This window comes from Cetorhinus maximus, chromosome 29, assembly GCF_964194155.1.
Source record: "Cetorhinus maximus chromosome 29, sCetMax3.hap1.1, whole genome shotgun sequence".
Taxonomy (NCBI): domain Eukaryota; kingdom Metazoa; phylum Chordata; class Chondrichthyes; order Lamniformes; family Cetorhinidae; genus Cetorhinus; species Cetorhinus maximus.
Genome location: NC_135907.1, coordinates 13499105 through 13524283, shown reverse-complemented (window position 1 = coordinate 13524283; position 25179 = coordinate 13499105). Strand labels below are relative to the sequence as shown.

The window sequence follows — 25179 nt, the reverse complement described above, 5'->3', positions numbered from 1 at the left end:
GGAGATGGTAATTGCCTGGCATTTGTGCAGCGTGAATGTAACTTGCCACTTGTCAGCCCAAGTCTGGATATTGGACTGCTTCAGTATCTGATGATTCGCCAATGGTGCTGAACATTGTAAAATCATCACATTGCACACACACACACAAACTCTCACACACACATGCGCACTCATATACTCACGCTTTACATCAATGTGCTGGAAAACCAGGGGACAACATCGGTCAGCAAGTACAAGTGTGATGGGAGAATGGGACTGGTGGTTTATCTAATCAGAGTGTGTCATCGACACCATCATTTAATAGAGATCAGGACATCCCCGAAAGACACGGGCAGCCTGTCGCCATTTTGGCTGCTTGTGGGCATGTTACAATTTTGGAGATGTCCTTTAGCAATGTGTTTGTTTTATAAAAATATTACTCTTTTTAGAAAACCCTCTTTATGGAGCTCCCGCTGATGGTTCAATGCAGTTTCAGCCTAGATTGCGGTGCTCAAATCTACAAAGTGGGGTGAAGTAATTATGCTTTTATTCAGTGTATAATGTAACTTAAAGAATAATATGTCTTAAGGAAGATCACGTGATCTGTAGTAACCAATAGGAGAGTAGCACGGGCTACCTCAGCAGTCAGTGTGGAGATAGAGTTGGAGTTGAAAGCACAGGTGTAGTTGCTGCTGAGTATATTGTAAATAAACTTAACATTTCCACCCAAGAAGTGTCTGCAGATCAACTCAATCACTAATAGTGCAACTCGGCCACCCTACTTCATGGGGCTTGAACTCTCAGAAATGACAAGAGCTTAATTTAATATTGCATCTTTGTGTGGCGGCCTTCGTCTCGCAAGATGATGGTGTGATGGTCAACTCTGTGTTACCTGGTGGGGCTCGGGAGCCCGGCAGGGCAGCCTCTGTGGCATTTGCTGCAGAGGAAGGTAGCGGGCTGAGAAGGTGCATGGTTCACTGGCCTCTGTTCCCTCTGGGTCCTCTTCTTGGCCAGCTGAGCTTTCCGTTTCTGCTCACTGGACTAGCATTCCAGAGACAGGAGGCTAATGCTCTGGGGACCTGGGTTCGAATCCCACCACGGCAGATGGTGAATCCTGAATTCAATAAAAATCTGGAATTAAAAGTCTGATGATGACCATGAAACCATTGCCAATTATCGTAAAAACCCATCTGGTTCACTCATGTCCTTTAGGGGAAGGAAATCTGCCATCCTTACCTGGTCTGGCCTACATGTGACTCCAGACCCACAGCAATGTGGTTGACTCTTAAATGCCCTCTGAACAAGGGCAATTAGGGATGGGAAACAAATGCTGGCCTAGCCAGTGACGCCCACATCCCCTGAATGAATAAATTTTAAAAAAACAGCCTCCAGTGGTCACAACCATCAGCGACTTTTTACCAGTTGCCAGAGTCAATGTCCACCACCTTCATGTCCCGGAAGTATGGATGCCCAGGAAGTCTTGACCCAGTGATCAGTTCTCCGTATAGAAGATCATTGGGTATATGGCTGTCATCCATCCACTGAACATGGCCAACCCAGCGTGGCTGTCATTGGCTTTGCAATGCTTGTATGCTGATGGAATTAACATCCAGCTTTAATGCACTGAAAAATCCCAAAGTGTTTCACAGGAGCATTATTGCAAAAAGGTTTGACACCGAGCCACATAAAGAGTTATGATGACTGATGACCAAAAGCTTGATCAAAGAGGTAGGCATTAATGAGCGTACAAGTGGAAAGAGAGGGGTAAAGAGGCAGAGAGCCTTATGGAGGGAATTTCAGAACTTAGGGCCAAGGCAGCTGTTGGCTTTTGACTCAAAGGCAAGAGGCCTACTCACTGAGCCATGCCTGGCACCATAATATAGCAACCAGTCTCACCACAATCTGTCACTGGTTTAGCATTTTCATTTGATTTGTGACCTATCAGCTTTGAGTGGATAAGTGGTTTTGACATTCAGCCCTGCATATTTACAATGTGAGAATCCAATCATCAGTCCCCAAACTCCTGGTAGATTAAGCTTGATTAATCAGGGGCAGCTGAGCATCTGTCCAAAGCCACCCTCATCTCCAATCCTCCCTTTAACGGCAACAATATCGCTTGACATTTTGTGTGAGAAGAGGATCGCTTCTTCACAGTCCTTCATTAGGACATGGACTCATTAGGATGTGGGTATGAACGGAAGGCGAGAGCAGCAGAGGGTGTTTCCCTGCAGTGTTATAATGAGTTGGCTGCTTCTGAAAGGAAATGGAATTCAGCTTGAATGTCACTGCATTCCAGCAAGACTGAGAGAGAGAGAGAAATAATCCCCAATTGATCTGTCTTCCCCCTACAGGCATCCATTAACATCTAAAGACCCCACCCTGGTAATTATTATGTTTTCTTTTTTTTATTTCAATTTAACAGTTTGATCAAATTAACCCAGTTGACTTAATCTTCCCCTCGCTCAAAAGGACTAATTTCAGTTTTTTCAAAGGAATTGCCTGCTACATAGATATTTTATTATGCCTGTCATTTTCCATCGTTATAGTTCAGATATCCTGCATGATCTGAAATGTGTAGGCCTTTGTGCTTTAAGGGTTTTCGTTTATCGGGCACAAAAGGGGCACCTAAATCTCCAATATGGCGACAGGGCGAGCACGCTCATTACGCACCGGCTGCCATCTTGGTAAACGCAGGAAAAGAGACACTCAGGGCCTGGTGCACAGGTAACCAGGAGGATTAATGCCTATTTGGAAAATTAAACTGCCTTGAATGCATTCAGGAAAGCCAGGTGCACACGTAGCCGAAGCAGCAGGTCTTTAAAGGGGCCTCTGGAAGCAATGAGGAAAATGTAAAGTTTTTTTTTTATATATAAATACTTACCTCAAGAAGGAGCTGGGAGGAACAGGGGACCTGTTAACCCCCACTTGCCACTCAATCACTTTGATAGAGAGGGGTTAGAAGAGGGTGTGTGTTGCAATATTGATCAAGGAATCAATTATAGCAGTGAGGAGGGAAGATATCTTGGAAGGATCATATAATGAGGCGATATGGGTAGAAGTAAAAAACACAAAGGGGGCAAACATGCTGTCGGGTGTGTACTATAGGCCCCCAAATAGTCAGGGAGAGATAGAAGATCAAATATGTAATCAAATTTCAGAGAAGTGTAAGAATAATAAGGCAGTAATAGTGGGGGATTTTAACTACCCAAATATTAACTGGGCTAGTTTTAGTGTGCAAGGTAGGGAGGGAGCAAAATTCTTAAGTTGCATCCAAGAGAACTTTTTTAGCCAGTACGTAGAAAGCCTAACAAGGGAGGGGGCAGTTCTGGACCTAATATTCGGAAATGAGCCTGGGCAGGTGGAAGGCACGTCAGTAGGGGAGCATTTTGGAGATAGTGACCATAACTCAGTTAGGTTCAGGATAGTTATGGAAAAGATATGGTTGGGCCGGGAGTAAAAGTTCTAAAGTGGGGAAAGGCTAATTTTACTAAGATGAGATACGATTTGGCCCAAGTGGACTAGGAGCTGCTACTTACAGTTAAAACTGTGTCAGAGCAGTGGGAGGCATTCAAGAAGGAAATATATAAAGAGCAAGAGAATAACTAGAGAAAGAGTAGGGCCAATTATGGACCATAAAGGTAATCTGTGTGTGGACCCGGAAGACATGGGTGCAGTCCTCAATGAATACTTTGCGTCAGTCTTCACAATGGAAAAGGATGACATGGGTATAGACATCAGGGTGAAAGACTGTGGAATAATAGAGAAAATTAACGAGAGTGAAGGTACTAGCCAGTTTAGTGGCATTAAAGGTGGGTAAATCTGCAGGCCCAAATGAGATGTATCCCAGGCTGTTGAGGGAGGCAAGGGAAGAGATATCAGGGGCCCTGGCAGTAATTTTCAAATCCTCTCTGGCCACAGGTGAGGTGCCAGAGGTTTGGAGGATTGCTAACGTTGTCCCATTATTAAAAAGGGGAGGAAGAGATAGACCAGGAAATTACAGGCCAGTCAGTCTAATCTCAGTGGTGGGAAAGTTACTAGAAAGAATTCTGAGGGACAGAATATATCTGTACATGGAGAGACATGGATTAATCATGGATAGTCAGCATGGATTTGTTAAGGGAAGGTCGTGTTTGACAAATTTGATTGAATTTTTTGAGGAGGTAACCAGGAGTGTTGATGAAGGTAACGCATTTGATGAGGTCTACATGGACTTTAGCAAGGCTTTTGATAAGGTCCCTAATGGAAGACTGGTCAAGAAAGTAAGAGCCCATGGGATCTAAGGCAAAGTGGCACATTGGATCCAAAATTGGCTGAGAGGCAGGAAGCAGAGGGTGATGGTAGAGGGATGTTTCTGTGACTGGAAGTCTGTTTCCAGTGGGGTTCCGCAGGGCTCGGTGCTGGGGCCCTTGCTGTTTGTGGTGTATGTAAATGATTTGGACTTAAATGATTGAGAAGTTAGCAGATAACATGAAAATTGGTAGGGTGGTAAATAGTGAGGAGGATAGCCGTAAACTGCAGGAGGATATCAATGGACTGGTCAGGTGGGCAGAGCAGTGGTAAATGGGATTCAACCTGGAAAAGTGTGAGGTCACGCACTTGGGGAGGGCTAACAAGGCAAGGGATTACACTATGAATGGTAGGACCCTGGAAAGTACTGAAGATCAGCAGGACCTTGGTGTGCATATCCACAGATCCCTGAAGGTAGCAGGGCAGGTAGATAAGGTGGTTAAGAAGGCATATGGGGTACTTGCATTTATTAGCCAAGGCATAGAATACAAGAGCAGGGAGGTTATGCTGGAACTGTATAAAACACTGATTAGGCTACAACTGGAGTACTGTGTGCAGTTCTGATCACCACATTATAGGAAGGATGTGATTGCACTGGAGAGGGTGCAGAGGAGATTTACCAGGATGCTGCCTGGGCTGGAGGGTCTGAGCTATGAGGAAAGATTGGATAGGCTGGGGTTGTTTCCCTTGGAGCAGCGAAGGTTGAGAGGGGACCTGATAGGGGTGTATAAGATTATGAGAGGCATAGAAATGGTGGATAGGAAGGCACTATTTCATTAGTAGAGGGGTCAATAACCAGGTGGTGCAAATTTAAGGTAAGAGGTAAAAGGCTAAGAGGGGGGTTGAGGAGAAATTTCTTCACCCAGAGGATGGTGGGAGTCTGGAACTTCCTGCCTGAAAGGGTGGATGAGTCAGAAGCTCTTGTAACATTTAAGAAGTATTTAGATATTCACTTGCGTTGCCATAGTCTCCAGGGCTATGGGCCAAGTGCTGGAAAATGGAATTAGTGTAGTCTGATCTTTGTTGACCGGTGCAGACACAATGGGCCGAATGGCCTCCTTCTGTGTTGTAAATGTCTATGAGCCTATGAGTCTACAGGTGGTCAGCACTTAACGTGTTTGTGTGCATTCTTCTGTCTGCAGTTTGAATAGAAATATTATCATAAATCCCAGTAAAATAGCAGTTATTCCACCAAGGGCTAGGGATAATTGAGGAGATATGGCACCTTCCGGAGGTCTCAATGTGTTTTACAGCCAATGAAGTACTTTTTTAAGTGTCCTTGCTGTTGTGATGTAGGAAACCTGGCAATTTATGCACAGTAAGCAACAACAGCCATGCAATAATGAGCAGATTATGTGATTTTACATTATTGATTACGTGATAAGTATTGCCCAGGACCACCTGCCATCTCCTCAGCACCTTATACAGGTATCAATACCTGTTTACGAAAGCGGGTTGGCTTCCATGAGTGAGCCATGAATACCTGGTTTTGGAGGCTTCAGTATCACAATGTACAACCTCTTCACTCTATCACTTCACCACCCTCCCCCCACCAACCTCCCATTAGCCCCCACTATCCCTCAACTATTACATGCTTCGGCCAATGATTCCATATCCCCCAGTCCTGATGCAAAGCTGTAAGGAAAGGTATCCTCATGTTGATAAATTGATCACCTCAGCTGAGCACCAGAACACTAGAATTAGGAGCAGGAGTAGGCCATTCAGCCCCTCAAGCCTGCTCTGCCATTCGATTAGATCCTGGCTGAGCTGATCGTGGCCTCAACTCCACTGTCCTGTCCGCTCTCCCGTAACCTTTGACCCCCTTGACGATCGAAACAAGAAGGCCCAAGTCCTATAGGGTGGAACACCAATGCTATTTTCCGGTAGGAATCGTCACAGGCGGGAAGGGAAACTTTGGAGAGCCAGCCAAAAGTCCATTGACTTTCAGCGGCACTAGAAATTCCTGGCCACAGTCAGGGCCGGAAAATCCCAGCCCAAGTTTGAAAAGATTTGAAGATGAGGCAAACGCTTGGGTTTTAAAGATAAAGTTTAAAGTTAAAGCTTGAGTTGTTCAAAAGCTTGCCTTTGAAAGTGCTCTGGATTGAAGGAATGATGCACAGAGAGAGGTGTCATGATAATAGTTGATTGCGGTTGTGGACCCCAGTATTAGATATTATACGGTACTCTGTACTATATAAGGGGTCACTTTACCTGGAGGTTGAAGGTCAGATAGCACATGTGGGAGCCTTGACAGAGTTCAGATACTGCAGGTATGGGTTCATGTTAGGAAAATGTGTTATCAGTAAAGTTACCTCAGCCACCATGTCGATGGCCTGTGTGCATCATTAAAAAAAGAAACAAGACATGAGGGATGGATAGATTTGAGCTGCTGGGAAAAAAGAGTGGGGAGATGGGGCAGTGAGTCTTGATTTGAAAATAGGCTGGATACAGGGAGAAGGGAGACCATTAGAAGGGGCTGTGGGGGAGATGAGAGTGTTTTTTTTTTAACATAATGGCTGAGATTTTCCAGCCGCGCTATGGTGAGACCTGCCACAGGGGATGTGACGGGTCAGCCAAAGGTTCATTGACTCTCGGTGGGACCGGACAATCCCACCCAGTGAGTTGTTCTGATCTGGAACAGATTCAATCGCAACTTACAAAGGTAGGTATCTAAAACGGAAATCTATACAGGGCCAAGGGGAAAGAGGAGTTATTGAATAGTTCTTTCAAGGAGCTGGCACAGACACGATGGGCAGAATGGCTTCCTTTTCTACTGCAAGACTATATGGAAGGAAACATGATGAGCGGTTGAAGAAGAGTGGAGGCAGGAGACCTTCATTTCTGAAGCTTGTGAAATACAACGCTTTAAACGGTAGACGACAAGACACGTTAATAATCTGTGCACCTCCTCAGTCTCTTTCAATAATGGGCTGAAATTGGTTTTCAGAGGTCCCTCACACTGCAGATTGAGGTCTGTAGGGACGTTCATGTTCAGGCACTTCCTATTTCTCTCCGATGTATCAAACTCTGCAAAGAGCCGTTCTCTGGATTCCAGACCTTTATCAGATCTGTTTCAGCATTTTAACTGGACATTGTTTTGAGCGCCCCCCCCAGCACCAACTAATCCAGAGAGCTTCTGATGTTAGGTTTTTATCCAGTTGAAGCGTTTATCCTAGCTTTTTAGTTTTGGGCGACCTTTTGCGCTCATCAAAGTGAGGGATAACCATGTCGAGGCAAAAACTGCTTTCCCTAATCCATGCCGGTTACAATAGGACATCCTTTTACTGCCCCAGTCCCACTTCATCTTCAGGGTCAGGGGTCATTTAGTATGCAGGGTAGGCCTCAGCAGGGAAGTGGAGCCACATTAGCACCTGAAAAGGAAGAGGCCATTTAAAGAGGGCTGAAGAGCCACATTGATTGGAGGCTTTTGAGATTTAGGCCTAAAAAGGTGAGTCTTTGAGGTTTGAGGGAAGGGATAGGTGGTCATTCATGGATTCTCTGCTCCCACCAACCTTCTGTTACTGCCTCAGGTCTTACCTTCACCCCTCTCCTGATGGCCCCTTGGGTTGATCACCAATAGAAGACTACCAAATGGAAGTCTGGACCTCTCTCCTCTCCGTAAAGGCAGCTGAGACCTGCGGTCAATGGTAAATCCTAAGACTAACGATCGATAAGATTTTTGTTTGGTCGGGGCATTAAGGGTTATGGGACCAAGGCGGGTAAATGGAGTTCAGATACTGATCTAAACAAATAAACAGACTCAAGGTTCAAGAACGGTCTCCTGCTCTTCCTGTGGATAGTCAGGGTGCAGGGAGTGAAGTAGACCGAAGCACTGTCAGAGGCCACGACCTATCACTGCCATCTCCCTCCCTCACTGAAGGCGTTCGCATCGAAACAAAGTCCGAACGCGTAACTTTTCAAAGAAACTCATCACTGGTTTAACTGACCTCCAGTTTTGTTATTGAAATCCTCATGAATTATTTAAACTGCTTGTGTAATCAGGGCCCATGTGATGAAGTTAAAAATTCTGTGTTATTCTGTGAAAAACTGAAGACATCGGCACATTTGACTTTCCTTTCTGCTGAGGCAGCAATATTGATAATAATTATTGTGCTGAACACATTAACAAGATGATGTTGTTGCTTCAATTAGCATCAGCCGCTGCAATACGTTGCATACCTGTAAATGCCACATCCAGCTCATGAAGCAAGACAATTAGTGTTTCTTAGAGAATTAGAGATTCTTTTTATTAAAGGGGACGTAGAATTTCTGCTTATTAATTGTTCTGAGAACTCTTGAACTAACCTATGCCTCTCAATGCTGTGGGAGTGTCGTTGAATGTTTGCGCAAATGTGTGAGCTGTTACAGCAAGGTCCTTTCGACCAATCAAACAGCACAACCAGACGCAGATGTCGCTTCAACCAATCACCGACGGCAACACATCAAGCAACCACCCACCAATAGATCAGCTCTCTCTTTTGGGAGGTTTCCCTGAGCTGAGTGTCCCTGAGACTTACTCTTTGAACTTCCAACACATTTGGTTCCAACCAGTATAATCCTTCCAAATCATTGTGAGCTTTGCCATGGGATTACATACATAGAACATACAGCACAGAAACAGGCCACTCAGCCGTGCAGTCCATTCTGATGTTTATGCTCCACTTGAGCCTCCTCCAGTCTTTCCTTATCTATCATCGGGACCCTCTATTCCCTTCTCACTCATATGCTTATCGAGCCTCCCCTTGAATGCATCTCTGCCAATTGCTTTATCTGTTCCCTGTATTAGCGAGTTTCACATTCTCAGCACCCTCAGGGCAAAGAAGGTTCTTCTGAATTTCCTGTTTGATTTCACAGAAACACAGGATTGTTACAGCCTCAGAAGGAGGCCATTTGGCCCATCGGGTCTGCACCGGCTCTCCAAATGAGCAGCTTCACCTAGTGCCATTACCCACCTTGTCACCATAACCCTGCAAATTCTTCCTTTCCAGATAACTGTCCAATTTTATTTTGGATGTTTCGAGTGAACCTGCCTCCACTACACCCTCAGGCAGTGCATTCCACACCTTCGCCACTCGCTGTATGAAAAAGCTTTTTCTCATATCGCTTTTGCTTCTTTTGCCAATTATTTTAAATCTGTGCCCCTCTTGTTCTCGATCCTTTCATGCGCAACATTTTCTCCCTACCTACTCTGTCTGGACCCCTCTAGATTTGGAATACCTCTATCAACTTTCCTCTCAGTCTTCTCTTCTCCAAGGAAAACAGTCCCAACTTCTCCAATCCGCCTTCATAACTGAAGTTCCCCATCCCTGGAGTCATTCTCGTGAATCTTTTCTGCGCCCTCTCTAGTGTCTTCACATCTTTCCTAAAATGCAGTGTCCAGAACTGGACGCAATACTCAAGCTGAGACCAAAGTAGTGTCTTTTACAAGTCCAACTTAACCTCCTTGCTCTTGTACTCTATGCCTGTATTAAGAAAGCCGAGGGTACTGTATGCTTTGTTAACTGTGGTCTCATCCTGTCCTGACACTTTCAATGACTTGTTTTTATTCATTCACAGGATGTGGGCTTCGCTGGCTAGGCCAGCATTTATTGCCCATCCCTAGTTGCCCTTTAGAAGGTGGTGGTGAGATGCCTTCATGTACTGCTGCAGTCCATGTGGTGTAGGTACACCCACAGTGCTGTTAGGAAGGGTCTTGATCCAGCGACAGTGAAGAAACGGCGATATATTTCCAAGTCAGGATGGTCAGTGTCTTGGAGGGGAACTTGCAGGTGGTGGTGTTCCCATGTGTCTGCCACCCTTGTCCTTCTAGATGGTAGCAGTCGTGGAACTGCTCCTGCTCTCCCACACAAGGGGAAGCATTCTTTCGAAACCTTTCATAATTCTAAAGACCTGCATCAGATCACCCCTAAGTCTTAACCACACATTTTTGCTAGCACCCTTGTAAATCTTTCTTGTGCCCTCTCCAGTGCCTCTAAACTTGTCCATAGGTATTACTATAACGTGGTGACCAGAATGGTACACAGTGTGGTCCTCCGGAGAATGGTACTCCGGCTGTGATCTGACCGAGGTTAGCTCCAAGAGGTGGCGATGTAGCCAAGTAGATCTCCACCCTTTCATTTTCCCCTCGAGAATGAAACGAGTTTTGGCTTGTGTGACAATCTCATCGCCTCAATGTAAAATCTACAGTACAGCCGGGTGAATGTTTCTCCTGCGCTGATTCTCAATTAGATTAGGAGCTTAAAGCACATCAGAAAAAAGGGCAATAATTAGAGTTGTACACAGATGCAGTCAACCATTGTGACAAGTGTTTATTAGCTTTTCTCATGGACAGATGAGATAATGCTATGTGAACAATACCTACTGAGCTATAGCATGCGCTCTGCTCTTAATTCAAAGTTACTTAATTCCAATTAGCTGATTATTCAAATTTTTAGCACTAAATCCCTGCTTTGTTGTGGTATTTGCGTTGCTCAATTCATATGTTTGAATAATAACATTTTTCTTCCCAGTGATGAGTCTAGGCTATGAGGAGTAGACTAGGCATCTAGATGAAGAACAATTCGCATTTATTTAGTGCCTTTCACAACCACGCGATTGCCACCAAACACCTTACAGCCTAATGAATTACTTTTGAAGTGTGATCATTGTTGCAATGTAGGAAACACGGGGAAACAATTTGCACAAATCAAGCTCTCACAGTGATGTAAACGTGGCCGGATAATCTGAAATAAAAACAAAAATACCTGGAAAAACTCGGCAGGCCTGACAGGAGAGGAATACAGTTGGCGTTTCGAGTCCGTATGACTCTTCATCAGATGGTCTGTTTTTTAGTGATGTTAAGTGATAAAATGTCTGCCAGAGGACTGGGGTGAACTCTGCTGATCCACTTTGAACTGGTGCCATGGTATCCTTTACATGCACTTGAGAAGGCCGGCAGGGCCTCAGCTTAACATCTCATCAGCAAGATGGTACCTCTGGCAATGTGGCACTCCCTCAGTGCTGCACTCGAGGCGTCGGCCTGGGTTACACGCTGAAGCCTCTGCAGTAGGGTCCTGTTACCCAACATGACCCTACCATTAGCTACACCTTTTATTTATTTTTTTGCGTAGCTACAGGGCGCGGAGGTAGGGATGACAAATTTCCTGACCTTGATTGACATGTTTCCTGTGCATGATTGAGGCCTCAGTGGCGAGGGAGTCAGGAGTAGAAGGCTTCCCATCGTTAAGCCACTCCTTTACCCATCCCCGCTCCAGCTCTTTCCCGACCCGACTTCCCTGTGCTGTCTGGGCCTTCAGAATAAGGCCTTCCCTGAGATGGGAGCACAGAGCGTGATGAGACAAGGGAACTTGGGAATTTGCTACGGGTGGGAATTCGGCGCAGAGAGGGAAGGAGGGGCTCAAATTTATTTTTTTCAGCTTCCAGAAGCTGGTGAGCGTTCACGGCTTTAATTAGGGGAGCAGGTGGGTGATTATTTTTAAAGATTTTATCCACATAAATGTGGGCAGTAGTTTAAACCAGCACTGGGGAGATATAAGTATTGCATTTAATTTACAGCTTAACTCGTTAAACTACTTGGCATAACTGCAGACAACAGTTGAGTGATGTTGCTAAACTTGAAATCTAATTAGCTAAACTAAACCCAATAAAGATGGTAGGGCAGATAATGTGTTGCAGCTGTAGCATGATTCCTTTTTACTCCTCCCACTGGGAACTGGTAGATGCCAGTGTGTGATCCACGGTTAAGCATCATCTGGAATAAGTTTTTTTTTATTCTTTCATGGGATGTGGGCATCTCTGGCAAGGCTGGCATTTGTTGCCCATCCCTAATTGCCCTTGAACTCAGAGGCTTCTTAGGCCATTTCAGAGGGCGGTTAAGAATCAGCTGCACTGCGGTGGGCCTGGAGTCACATGTAGGCCAGACCGGGTGACGATGGCAGATTTCCTTCCCTAAAGGGCATGAAGTGAACCAGATATGGGTTTTTTACAACACTGATGATATTTTCATGGTCACTATTAGTGAAATTAGCTGTACAACTCCAGATTTATTAATTGAATTTAAAGTTTACCAGCTGCTGTCGTAGGATTTGAACCCATTTCCCCAGATCATTTGCCTGGGCCTCTGGATTACTAGTCCAGCAACATTACCACGGCCTCCTCCTTTGTAATGGAGGAGCCTCACCCCTTGCGATTGTCCAACAGGTTCGAGGTTCTTGCAACTTTGTTGACGAGAGGAAAGACTGCAGGGAGGACGAATAAGGCAAACAAGTGGGGGGGGTTTAAAAAGGAATCTAGTTATATTAGGGGAGAGTATAGCTAGAGAGATAGATACTGTTCTCTGTAGCTGAGAGCGTAAATCCCAAAGGATGTGTTGCCTGTTCAGTTCCAAGTTAAGGACATCGTCCTCAGGGGTGGAGAGGAACTTGGCAGTCGGAGGGGATGGATCCAGTTGCCGTGGTGCACTTGGGTCCCAATGACATAGGAAGGACTAAGAAAGAGGGTCTGCTGAGGGAGTATTAGTATTAGCGGCCAGGGAAAGAGTGAAAAAGCAGAGAATCCAGTGCAACATTCAGGGAGTGCTGCACTGTCGGCGGTGCTGTCTTTCAGAGGGGATGTTAAACTGAGGTCCCAACCACCTGCACGTGGTTGTAAAAGATCCCATGGCACTATTTTGAAGAAGAACAGGAGAGTTATCCCTGGCATCCTGGCCAATAATTATCCCTCAATCAACATCGTGATGGCATATTATCTGGTTGTTATCTGCAGTCTGTGGGAGCTTGCTGTGCACAAATTGCCTGCCACATATTCTACGTCACAACAGTGACTAGCTTTTAAAAGTACCTTGTTGGCTGTAAAGCACTTTGAGACATTCGGTGGTTATGAAAAGTGCTATATAAACGCAAGTCTTTAATTTCATGGACTCTGGCCACACTAGGAGTGAACCAAATAGCTACAGAGAAGCTTTATAGCAAAGTCCATAAGGGCTAGAATGTGAGCACCCACTTCTGCGATCTCCTTTCTCATCCACCCCATCTCCCCACTGCCATCCTTTCCCATAGTACTGCTCAGAGAGTCTCCCAGTGCAGACACTGCTATCCTATCCTCTATCGTACACGGGGTACCAGTCTCTGAGTGGGAGCTTGGTAAATAAGGTAAGATTAAGTACCACAGTGCCACCTTCTGTGATTCTTTCTGGCAGCTCTTCATGCTCTGGGGGGGCTGTACATTTTGAAATGCAGGGAGAACAGCGATTAGATTTGACCGTGAAGGATAGCCAGGGACAGATGAATGGCTTGCTGGAGGAGCCTGCATTCTAACGCGCTCACTACATGAGGGTCAGGCTGAGAGATAAGCAAGGACAAATATCTTGGACAGGTATCGGCTGTTCCATCATCACTGGTTCAAAATCCTGGAATTCTCTACTCAACTGCATTGCAGTAGTGCCTTCACTACATGGATTGTGGAGATACCACCACCCTGGGCAACTAACTGTCAGATTTCCTAGCAATGCTTATGTCCCCAGAATGAATGAAAGAAACAAGGAGTTTTCAACACTTGCAGTATCCCTTATTTCTAATTTGCACCCGTACAAAGATTTCAAATCTACCCACAGCCTCAGAGTCTCTTAAGAGAAGCAAGAATTGCCTCAGCTGGATGGGCACTGGAGGGAAATAGACTTGCAGTGAGACAGGGATAGAGGGGCAGCGGGGCACTGACTGGACTGGTCTACAGAGAGCTGACATGGAGTCAATGGGCCGAATGGCCTCCTGCTGTCCAGTGAGACTCTATGGGCAGAATCTTGACCTTGGATGGCGTGTGGGCCCCACCGGCTTGGCGGCGGGCGGACAGCCAACCACCACCGCTGAAACGGGGCCTGCCTCAATTTTAAGTGGGCGGGCCAATTAAGGCCCACCCAGTGGCCTGCCCGACGGGAAGCGCTATGCACTTCCTGTTCCGGGAGGGATTCCCCATCTGTCAAAGTGCGCTCTTTTGCACATGCGCACTTCTCCCTGAGGCAAAGTCCTGTCTCAGGGAGATTACTGACAGTGGAAAAAACTTTAAACATAGAAACATTAAAAAATTTTTAACATGTCCCCCTCATGTGACAATGTCACACGAGATGGGACATGTTAATAAAGAACACATCAACTTCATTAATTTTTTACAAAACGGACATGAAACCTCATCCCGCCAGTGGATGAAGTTTCATGAATAATCTGGAGCCCGCTGGAGCTCCTGGCCTGCCCGCCAGCCTTAAACTTGGACGGGCAGGGTCTTTAACAAGGTTAATTAGCCTGTCACTGGCCTTAATTGGCCATTGACAGGTCGGCAGGCGGACAGCTGATTTCGCTGTCCACCCGCCTTCCTGAAGATTTAAATGGACCGGGATGACATCGGGGATTCCTCCCGACATCATCCCGCGTCATTTTCCCCTCGGCGACCAGGCCCCATCCCCAAATCGCCGAGGGGAACATCCTGGCCTATGACTCTAACTTGTGGACGTAAAGCTATCTCATTATTATGTAAACGTATAATTTTGAAAATGGAACAAGGGTATCTCTGGCCCAGGAAATTGCGGGGTAATCATAAAATGCTCGTGAACCACCAACCAGGATCTCTGCCTGTTTATCCATAACTTTAAATCCAGGAAATTGGCCATTCCATATGGCAAAGGTAAAGAAATTCACCCTATGAAACGTAACAGAGGGTTATTTAGAATTTAGAGCACGGAAGTAGTCTATTCAGCACATGGTGGCGTGGTGGTGTTGTCACTGGGCTAGTATTCCAGCCACCCAGGGTAATGATCTGGGGACCTGGGTTCAAATCCCAACATGGCAGATGGTGAAATTTGAATTCACTAAAAATCTGGAATTAAAATTCAGATAATGACCACAAAATCCACTGACGATTGCCGTAAAGAACCCAACTGGTTCACTAAAGCCCTTTAGGGAAGGAAATCTGCCGTCTTTACCTGGTCTGGCCTACATGTGACTCCAGACCCACAGCAATGTGGTTGACTCCCAAATGGCCCCCTGAACAAGATCAATAAATGCTGGTTTAGCCAGTGCTACCCACATCCCATGAATGAATAATAAAACATTGGTCCATTACCGGTGTTTATGCTCCACATGACCCTCTTTCCATCCTGTCATCTCACCCCGTCAACGTATCCTTCTATTCCTTTCTTCATCACGGCCAGGATTTTACAGCCCCCTCCCTAGTGGGACATTACAGTCCCACCAAACTGAATGGAGATTTAAATGGCTCGCCACATCCACGGGGGGTGCAGGCATTGAGGTGGGTGGATTGTGGAGGCACACTGGCACTGGGCCTGTAAAATCCTGGCCCATGTGTTTATCTAGCTTCTCCTTAAATACCTCTGTGCATCTATTCACCCTCACTCTTCCTTGTGGTACTGAGTTGCACATTCTCACCTCTCTCTCTCTCACTCTTTCTCTCTCTCTCTCTCTCTGAGAATTTCCTCCTGAATTTCCCACTGAGTTTTTAGTCACTCTCGTATATTTAGGGCTCCTCGTTCTGGACTTTCCCGCAAATGGGAACCTCTTTCCCACATCTACCTGCCTCAACCCTCCACGACTTTAAAGACGTCAATCAGGTGACCTCTCGGTCTTCTCTTTTCAAGGGAAAAAAAAATCCTGAGCCTGTTCAGTTTTCCCTAATAGCTGCAACCTCTTAGATTCGGTATCACCCTTGTCAATCGTTTCTGTTAACATGCAGGTTGGAGCTGCGCACAGTGCTCTAGGGAGGGGGGTGGGTAAGGTACCTTTGGCTCGCCGTCTGGTTGAAAACATTCTCTTTTCCAATTCTTTCTGGCCAGCCCTTGGTGACGGTGAACCTGAGCCTTGGCATGAGTCATCACATCAGGGGAGAAAGCGAGGCAAACTGCAGAGAGAAAAAAATAAATAAATACAGGCAGATACTTTTAATGGACTCTGGCATTTCAACATAGAAAATGCTGGGTAGAGTAGCCTTAATGAGCTGCAAATCAATTTTATTGCATGCATCTGTTTCACTCATTCTGGCTGTAAATATCTTTCATTTAGCTGCTTATTCCTCATTCTATTCATGGCTAGTTTTCCTTTTATTAAGCTTATACTGGGCATAGTTTTAGCTTTAATATTTCATATGCGACCTGTTGCCAATAAAGCTTAAAGGGAACTGGCCTGTCTCCTTGAAGCTGAGGGGAAATTGTTCTCCTGTGACTCTCAACAGTCATCAACAACAACTTGCATTCGTATGGCGCCTTTAATCTAGTAACCAGCTCCTAACAAGCCTAGTCAGCTCCCCTATGATTTGTGGTGTGCCCAAGCCACCATTCGCTCAGGAGCTGTTGCTTCAGGTTCTTGCGCTCGAGCCGCAGATAGTCAAGGCCGACAGTCCAGTGCAGGACTGAGGGAGTGCTGCCCTGTCGGAGGTGCTGGTTTTCGGACAAGGCATTTATAATCGACGCCCCGCCTGCTCTCGCAGTTGGACGTGTTATTTTGTAGAAAAGCAGGAGAGTTTGCCCCCATCGTCAGGGGCCGACATCCACCCCTCAGCCAACATCAGGTAATCGGTCAGCCCAGGCCTTGCGATGAGCGGCAATTGTTCTCGGGCTGCCCCTTCGCTCGAACTCTGCCCCGCCTTGATGCTTCCCTGCATTTCTTGCCGGGTACTCTGAGCCCAGATTTACCAGAAATGCGGAGCGCAGCATCCCCGCGAGACCTCCGTCGCGGCACTATAGAGTCAGCGGAAGACAGAAGACAGCCGCTTTACGGTGCCGGCTGCCGTATGGCAAGAGAAAAAAAAAACCGGTGAGAATGTTAGTAAATGGCGGACTGGGTCGAGTGCTTAAGTGGGCAGGCGGGTGAGGTAAGTGGGTTGATGAGCAGGGTGGGTGAGGTGCCAGGTGGATAGACTGGCAGATGGGTGAGGTGGTAGGAGGGTAGAGGGGCAGGTGGATGAGGTGGCGGCTGGGTGAGCAGATAGATGGGTGAGCTGATAGGTGGGTAGAGGGCAGGCGGGTAGGGTGGCATGTGAGTGAAGTGGTAGGTGGGTAAGATGGCATGTCGATAGAGTGGCAGATGGGTGAGGTGGTAGGAGGGTAGGTTTGCAGGTGGTTGAGGTGGCAGCTGGGTGAGCTGATAGATGAGTGAGCTGGTAGGTGGGTAGGGTGGAAGGTGGGTGAGATGGTAGGTGGATGAGGACATAGGTGCCTAGGGTGGCACATATTTGACATGGTAGGTGGGTGAGGTGGCGGGTGGTTGAAGTGGAAGGTGGGTCAGGGGTTAGTCAGGTCTGGGGATAGTCAGATGATCAGGGGGCTGGCATGCTCAGGTAGAGTAATCAGGTTGGAGGTATAAGTCAGGGCATCAGGGTGGGCAGTTGGGTGGTCACGAGGAGTGGTTTGGGGTGGGGGGGTAGTCGGTGGTGTGGTCAGTGGTAGTCTGCAGTATACAGGTCTGGCATTGAAAGGGTTAACGCACAGTACCGCCCACAGTGCAATGTAAAGGAACACATGACCCAAGACGAGAGGGCAGTCTTGAACTGGATAGAGACGTGTGTAGAGACAAGCATGGAGACAGCTCCTAACTCAGACCTTATACTGCATATATATATATATATATATATATATATAGTTACAAGTAATTGATAAATACTTACTGTTAAATTATACAAGACTCAGAACCTGTTCATGAGGCCTACCGAACTGCACACAACATCTTACAACATGGTGGCAGCTATCGGAACAACCCAGAGCCTTCCAGAAGCTGGAGAAGAAATTTAAAACCTGGAAGACTAAATGAGCAGGATTCTGACCTGACAGAGAGCACCAGAAACTCAGGCGCTAGAAGGAGGTTGACAGAGAAAATCTCCTAACCAGGATTGGAAGCAGAAGGCAGAAGTAAAAACTCTATGCTGCAGCAGAAGACTCCACCGATTCCTGTGGAAGTCCAGCTTCAATATGCAAATTAGTGCAGCAGAGTCAGAACACCCGGCAGGGATGAAATAAAAAAAAAACATACGCTCAAAAGCTTTTAAATCAGCAGCAGTTAGAATTGCCATTTTAGAAAGCAATGCGGAGAACTCGAATCCCGAGTTGGCGTCTGAACATGTGATGGGTGAGCTCGAGCTGATCTAAAATAAAAATAATTTAAAAATAATCGGCAATTAAAAAACTCAGCAAAAGCTTGGAATCAACAGTTTCAGGACCTGAAAATACTTAGATACGGCGGTGAAGGCTCAGAAAGGTCGATCCTGGGAGGCGCTGCTGAAAATTTAAGACACAGAAAATGTGGCGGCCATTACTGCGGGAGTCCGCCGAAACCACAAAGTATGGGAAAGATTGTTGAGGAGGAGTGTACTGCAGTTATACTGCAGCATGACCTTGGATTTCCTAACAGCATTTAAAGGTGTACATGCTTTTAATTTTAAATGGACATGGATCAAAAACCTACCTCACCTGCCCAGTTTGGACTCACCTAAGGCCCAGACCAGTCACAAAATTGGGGACGTTGGAGAAAGAGATTCCTTAGATACATGACTGCTTCAGGTCTGGACAAAAAGACAGAAGTTGAACAGGTTGGCACACTGCTTTATTTGGTAGGTCCAATAGCCGACGATATAACAGCTAGACAAGGACTAAATGAATCCTCAGCAAAATTTGATGAAGTTTTAAAATCATTTGACACATATTTTAATTTGAGCAGCAAGAAGACCCTTGAAAAAAACAAAGTTTAACAAACGTGTCCAACAGCCAGGTGAACCTGTTGACTCCTTCATTAATGAGCTGTACAGAAAGGCTGAAGGCTGTGGCTGCGGGGGCCTGAACTTAGAGTCAATCAGGGACACAATTGTTGTTGGCATGGCAGGCGATGTACTTGCAGGCATGCTTCAAGCTAAGGAAGATTTAACCCTTGGAAAGGCCATTCAGGCTGTCATGCAATCCAAAATCTAATTACAGCACAGATCCATCTTAAGGGGCAAAAGCAAGCCATGGTACTGAGCAACCCCCACTGTCCAGCTGGTAAAACAGCAGAGGAGCAGGGACACTCCAAGGTAAGGGAAGCAATACCCTAACCGTCCACTATTCAGCAAGGTTTACCCAGTACAACAGAGTCTACCAGTCCTTCAGTTGTTATAAAGACAAGATCTGGAAGAAGAAAGGGTTAACTTTGGACTGGGTATAGTACCATCCACAGTATAATGGCATGGCCCGAGACTAGAGGGCAGCCTTGTATTGGACAGAGACGGGTGTAGTGGCAAGCATGGAGACAACATCTAGCTGAGATGTTATATGTATATTTATGTATATAATTACAAGTAGTTAATAAACACTTACATTTAAACTATACAAGACTCAGAGCCTCTTCATGAAACCTACCGAACTACACACAACACCTGACAACATTGTCGAGGTGTCAGGTGATGGCTGGGGGGGAGGTCGAAGGGGAATCGGGGGTGTCATTCGGTTAGTCAGGAGGAAATGGAGTCAAGGCGGGTTGAGGGGTGGGATCAGCTGTATAGTTACCCAGGAGTTAGACTAGAATGTTTCGGTCTAAATTTCCTGGGTAACTATCCAGCTAAGTAATTCAGAACTGCCCCATGCTCTGACTCTAACTCAGAGTCAGAGACATTCACAAAGGGTCCCAGGGAGGAGGGGAATTGCCCCTCAGAAGTTGAAACTTCCAGGGCAATTCCCACAGAGGTCAGCGCATCAGGGCGTGTGCAGTCTCTGATAATCCGGACACCAGAGTATTTGGGCCATGATCTTGTCATTATCCCATTACTGTCAATGGGATCTTGCTGTGCCTACTCCAGTTCCTACATTCCTATTGCAGCATATTGGTACTGTTGCTGGGCCAACGCTGTGGTGACATGGGTTCCAAATCCCACCAAGGCAGCTGGAGGAATTTAAATTCAATTAGTTCATAAATCTGGAATAAAATGGTAGTTTCATTGATGATTGTGAAAGCACTAGATTGTTGTAAAAACCCATCTGGTTCACTAATGTCCTTTAGGGAAGGAAATCTGCCGTCCTTACCTGGTGTGGCCTACATGTGACTCCAGACCCACAGCAATGTGGTTACTTCTTCACAGGCCTCTGAAATGGCCAAGCAAGCCACTCAGCATTGCCCACCCTCCAGGATTGGCCTGGAGTCTCCAGGAATTGAAGACCAATTTCCAGGACACCGCTGTGTGCATGACCCTGGAGAAAAACCATCGGTACATGAAAAAAGATTTAAAAGAAAAAACATTTTCTTTGAACATTTTTTACCAGAAATAAAAACATCGAGAATGGGAGAAAAAGGCTGTTCGGCTGAGAGTCGAACATCATCCAATTGGGTAATGAATCTTTTTGCTTTCCAATTGGCGTAGGAAGGCAGTGCCTCACAAGGATGGACGTGTTGGCCGACGAATGGTTGGAGTTTGGGGAAAGTCACGTGACGAAAGCTCCAGGAACACGTTTAATACCAGTTGGCAACCCTACTCAGTTGTGTCAACCTGCTGCAGCACTTTATGTGTACCTACACCACATGGGCTGCAGCGGCTTAAAAAGACACCACACAGCCACCACCTCCTCAAGGGAAATTAGGGATGGGTAACAAATGCTGGCCTCGCCAGCGAAATTCACAACCCGAGAATGAATGGGAAAAAAATGACAACTGTGTCTGTACTTCAAAAGCACCTCACTGACTGTGCAGCGCGTTGGGACATCCTGTGGTCATGAAAGGTGCTCATGTAAGTTCTTTATTCTCCCCCTGTGGAGCTCTTAGAAGATTAGCAGCGACTTGAAAGGGAGGGAAGTTGCCAATCAACAGGAGACTGGCCATAAGTAAAGAAATATTAAAACCTAATTGTATGTGGAAGATGAGAAAAAATACTAGGGAGAACTATCAAAATGCTTTTATTGTGAGCTATCACCCTCTTGTAGAGGCTCTGATCCAAACTCAGTGAACCTAAATCCATTGCAGGATGCTCAGCTGAAAAGGACCTGTTGCTTGTTGGATATACAGTGAGGCTATCGATGGTTCCTCCCGCTTGTAACATAATATATTCCATTCTTGCTATGCCTGAAGCATACTGCTCGGACACCATGAAGCAGCTTTGTATAACTTGCAAGGAAGTCTTTATTAACAATGCTGAACTATGTATGTATTTACAGTAGGAATGGAGAGGGCTCCATACTAGGTCATTACACGTTGCTACTCATCTCTGGACCGGCCCCAGCTCCAGCTCATGTGCCTTCTTACATCACCATGTATACTGTACTCAGTCAGAGTTAACCCTTTAGGTACAAGACCCTTCTACTACAGTTATCACCAGTCAAAGGAGCTCAATGGCTGTGGTTCATCAACGGATATGCAGTTAAAGTGTTTTCCTATTCTTTTTAGTCCCTCACTTTCCAATACACATCCCCCCACCTCCAAACCTGCTGAGAAATATCTTCAGCCAATAACGCACAAGTAACAAGTAGCCTAAGATGCTGGTTCAATCTCGCGGTTCAGCCAGTGTTTATAAACACTCAAACTTTGTTCCGCCAATTATTAGGACAATCAAGGCTGTCCAAATGAATCATAGCCTTACAAGGATGTAATATCCTCCATCAATTAGCAATAATACTTTAACATTCAGTGGAGAAATGACCCCTCCGTCTGGTTCTCCATCTGTGAGAATTTTGTGCTCAGAACAGGAAGGTAAATCTGCCAGTGCAAGATCCTATTGTGACAGCCGTGATTGATGGGCCTGTCACTCTGCTCAATGATGGCTGTAAACGGTTGTTGCTAACAATGAGAGGATTTAGTGGGATGTAATTTACTTCAGAGGGGACAGAGCTATTAATCATCAGGCACGTAATCTATGATAGGTCTGGCCCAGAGAGCCAATTCATTCTGCAAAAGCTGACTCCTCCATCTGCTGAATGACCTGTGTAGAAATGGGCAGCCATTACTTATGGTTTAATGCGAGGTTCCTGTCTTAAGCCGGCGACCTCTGGGTGTCGTTAAAAACCCCTGGGCTATACAAAGCTGAGTCAAGCGTGGGACCGGAGGGGGGAATAATAATCTGCGGTATTGATTGGCCAGGAAAAGCAATGCCACTGTAGAACAGCGTCCTGTTCCTTGAAGAGGTTCGATGAGATTTCAAAACATTCATCCTTGTTTTCAAACCTTTCACTGGCCTCATCACTTTTTTATCATTCATTCACGGGTTGTCGCTGGCTGGGCCAGCATTTATTGCCCATCCCTAGTTGCCCCTTAAGAAGGTGGTGGTGAGCTGCCTTCTTGAACCGCTGCAGTCCATGTGGTGTAGGTACACCCACAGTGCTGTTAGGGAGGGAGTTCCAGGATTTTGACCCAGCGACAGTGAAGGAGCGGCGATATATTTCCAAGTCAGGATGGCAAGTGGCTTGGAGGGGAACTTCCAGGCGGTGGTTGCTATCACTTGCTACCTCTGTAAGCTCCTCCAGCCCCATAGCCATCCAAGGTCAGTGCACTCCTCCAATTCTGATCTCTTATGCGCTCCCTATTTCTTTCACCAAACATTGGTGGCAGTGCCTTCAGCTGCCTAAGCTCCGAAGCTCTGGAATTTCCTCCCTAAAACCCTTGCTGCTTCTCACTCCTCCAATAAGACACACTTTAAAACCTACTTCTTTAACCAACATTTTGATCGCCTGTCCTAATATTTCCTTATGCGGCTAGGTGCAAAAAAAAACTTCTATCTAATCACGTCCTTGTGAAGCACCATAGGACATTTTACTACGTTATTGTCGCTATATAAATGCAAGTTGTTAAGTTCTGCGAACCTTTGTAGTCTGATCTCAGCTGTGAAATTGAGGAGAATAGAATATTATTGCGTGTATTTATAGATATCATGCTGGATTTTCATAGGCTAAAACTACCAGTTGGATTTATTTACAATTAAAAGAGCACATTGAGAAAATTAGTGAAATAATATAAGTATTAGCACTGACCTACTGGTAACTCTCTTGCTTATCTGTCAGGAGATCATGGGTTCAAGGTACACTCTAGGGACTTGACTGTGTATTCTGGACTCACAAGCCTCATGGAGTCATTATGGCACAGAGGAGGCCATTCAGCCCATCAAGACCATGCCGGCTCTCTGAAGAGCCATTCTTCAACTCTATCTCCATAGCCCAGTAGGTTTATTTCCCTCAAGTGCCCATCCAATTTCCTTTTGAAAACCTTTATTGTCTTCACTTCCATCACCCTCATTGGCAGTGAGTTGCAGGCCATTACCACTCACTGCATAAAAAAGTTCTTCCTTGTATTCTCCTCTGCATCTCTTGCTCGAAACATTAAATCAATGCCCCTAGCCCTCGTACCATCAGCTAACGGGATCAGTTTTTCTTTGTCTACCTTATCTAAGCTGCCATGATCTTGTACATCTCTGTCAAATCTCCGCTCAATCTCCTTTGATCCAAGGAGAACAACCCCAGCTTCTCCAACCCAAACCTTGTAACTAAAATCCTACATCCCCGGAACCATTCTGGTACATCTCCTCGGCGCCCTCTCAACGACCCTCACATCCTTCCTTAAGTGTGATGGCATCTGAGAAGCCGTGAGGGAGGGCTATAGTGTTGAGGATGCTGTCTTTGAATGAACATTGAACCAAGGTTCTACCCATCTTGGATGGAAACATGGAAGGAAAAAAAAAACAGTAAAAACTGGGAAATAAGAGTACTGGTCCGAATTGGTGTTCCATTTTCAGCTATACAAGACCAGTTTGGACCAGTACTCTCATTTCTCCGTTTTTTTACTGTTTTTTTCCTATATAGCGATCGATCACTATTTGAAGGTCAGGGAAAAGTCTTCAACATTCATCCTTTAAAATAGATGATCTGTTCATTTTGCTACCACCCCAGAGGGGAGGTGATGGGCGGGGGGGGGGGGGGGGGGTGATGGGCGGGGGAGGGGGGTGATGGGCGGGGGTGATGGGCGGGGGGGGTGATGGGCGGGGGGGGAGGTGATGGGCGGGGGGGGGTGATGGGCGGGGGGGGTGATGGGCGGGGGGGGTGATGGGCAGGGGGGAGGTGATGGGCAGGGGGGAGGTGATGGGCGGGGGGGGGAGGTGATGGGCGGGGGGGGGGGGGGTGGGGGGGGGGAGGTGATGGGCAGGGGGGGGGTGGGGGAGGTGATGGGCAGGGGGAGGTGATGGGCGGGGGGGAGGTGATGGGCGGGGGGGGGGTGGGGGTGGGGGAGGTGATGGGCGGGGGGGTGGGGGTGGGGGAGGTGATGGGCGGGGGGGGGGGTGATGGGCGGGGGGGGGGGGGTGGGGGAAGGGAAGGAAACAGGCCCGTTCCAATGCCGAGTTAAGTTGGGAGATTGGATCTGGGAGGTGACCCTGGGGAGTGAGTGGGAGTGGGGGGTGGGTCTGAGACAGGCCGGGTGGCCAAGGTCCCCGCGCTTGCACTGCCGTAAACTGGTCCATCTTCCCGGTTTCAAAACATAAGGAACCAGAGGGCGAGATTTTCCACACCAGCCGCCGAGATCTTCCGGTCCCACCACAAGTCAGCGGGCTTCTGGCTAGGGTGCCCGCCTTGCCCGCGGTGAGTCCCGCCCAAGACTGGGCCAGAAAATCCCGGCCAAAGGCTGGAATCTTCTGCCCCCCTCAGGAGGCGTCGAAGGAGGCAGGCGGATCGGCGTCGGGACTGACACCTGACGCCATCCCGCCTGCACTGGAAGTAAGTTCTGGGCGGGAAGGCCCATGCTCGACCTTCCCAGCTACCCCACTGCCCCTGCTACCGACCTCCATGCTCCCCCCCCCCCCCCCTACCTTTATCCTGGGTCGCCCCATTTTCCCGGCACTCCCCTGGGGTGGGCAATGCTCCAGCAGCAGAGCAGCCACGGCCTCCTCCGTGGGGCTGGCGAACGCAAGAGCCGCCGGCCTCTGATT

At 46.8% G+C, this 25179-nt stretch overlaps 1 long non-coding RNA gene across 1 annotated transcript; it reads right to left on the bottom strand.

The window, feature by feature from the left end:
- Positions 1 to 25179, bottom strand: LOC144669494 (uncharacterized). The gene is made up of 4 exons (XR_013573678.1): positions 25060 to 25179; positions 20309 to 20473; positions 16049 to 16167; positions 1 to 1093 (listed from the first exon to the last, which is right to left on the bottom strand). It is a non-coding gene; the product is annotated as an uncharacterized LOC144669494 (long non-coding RNA).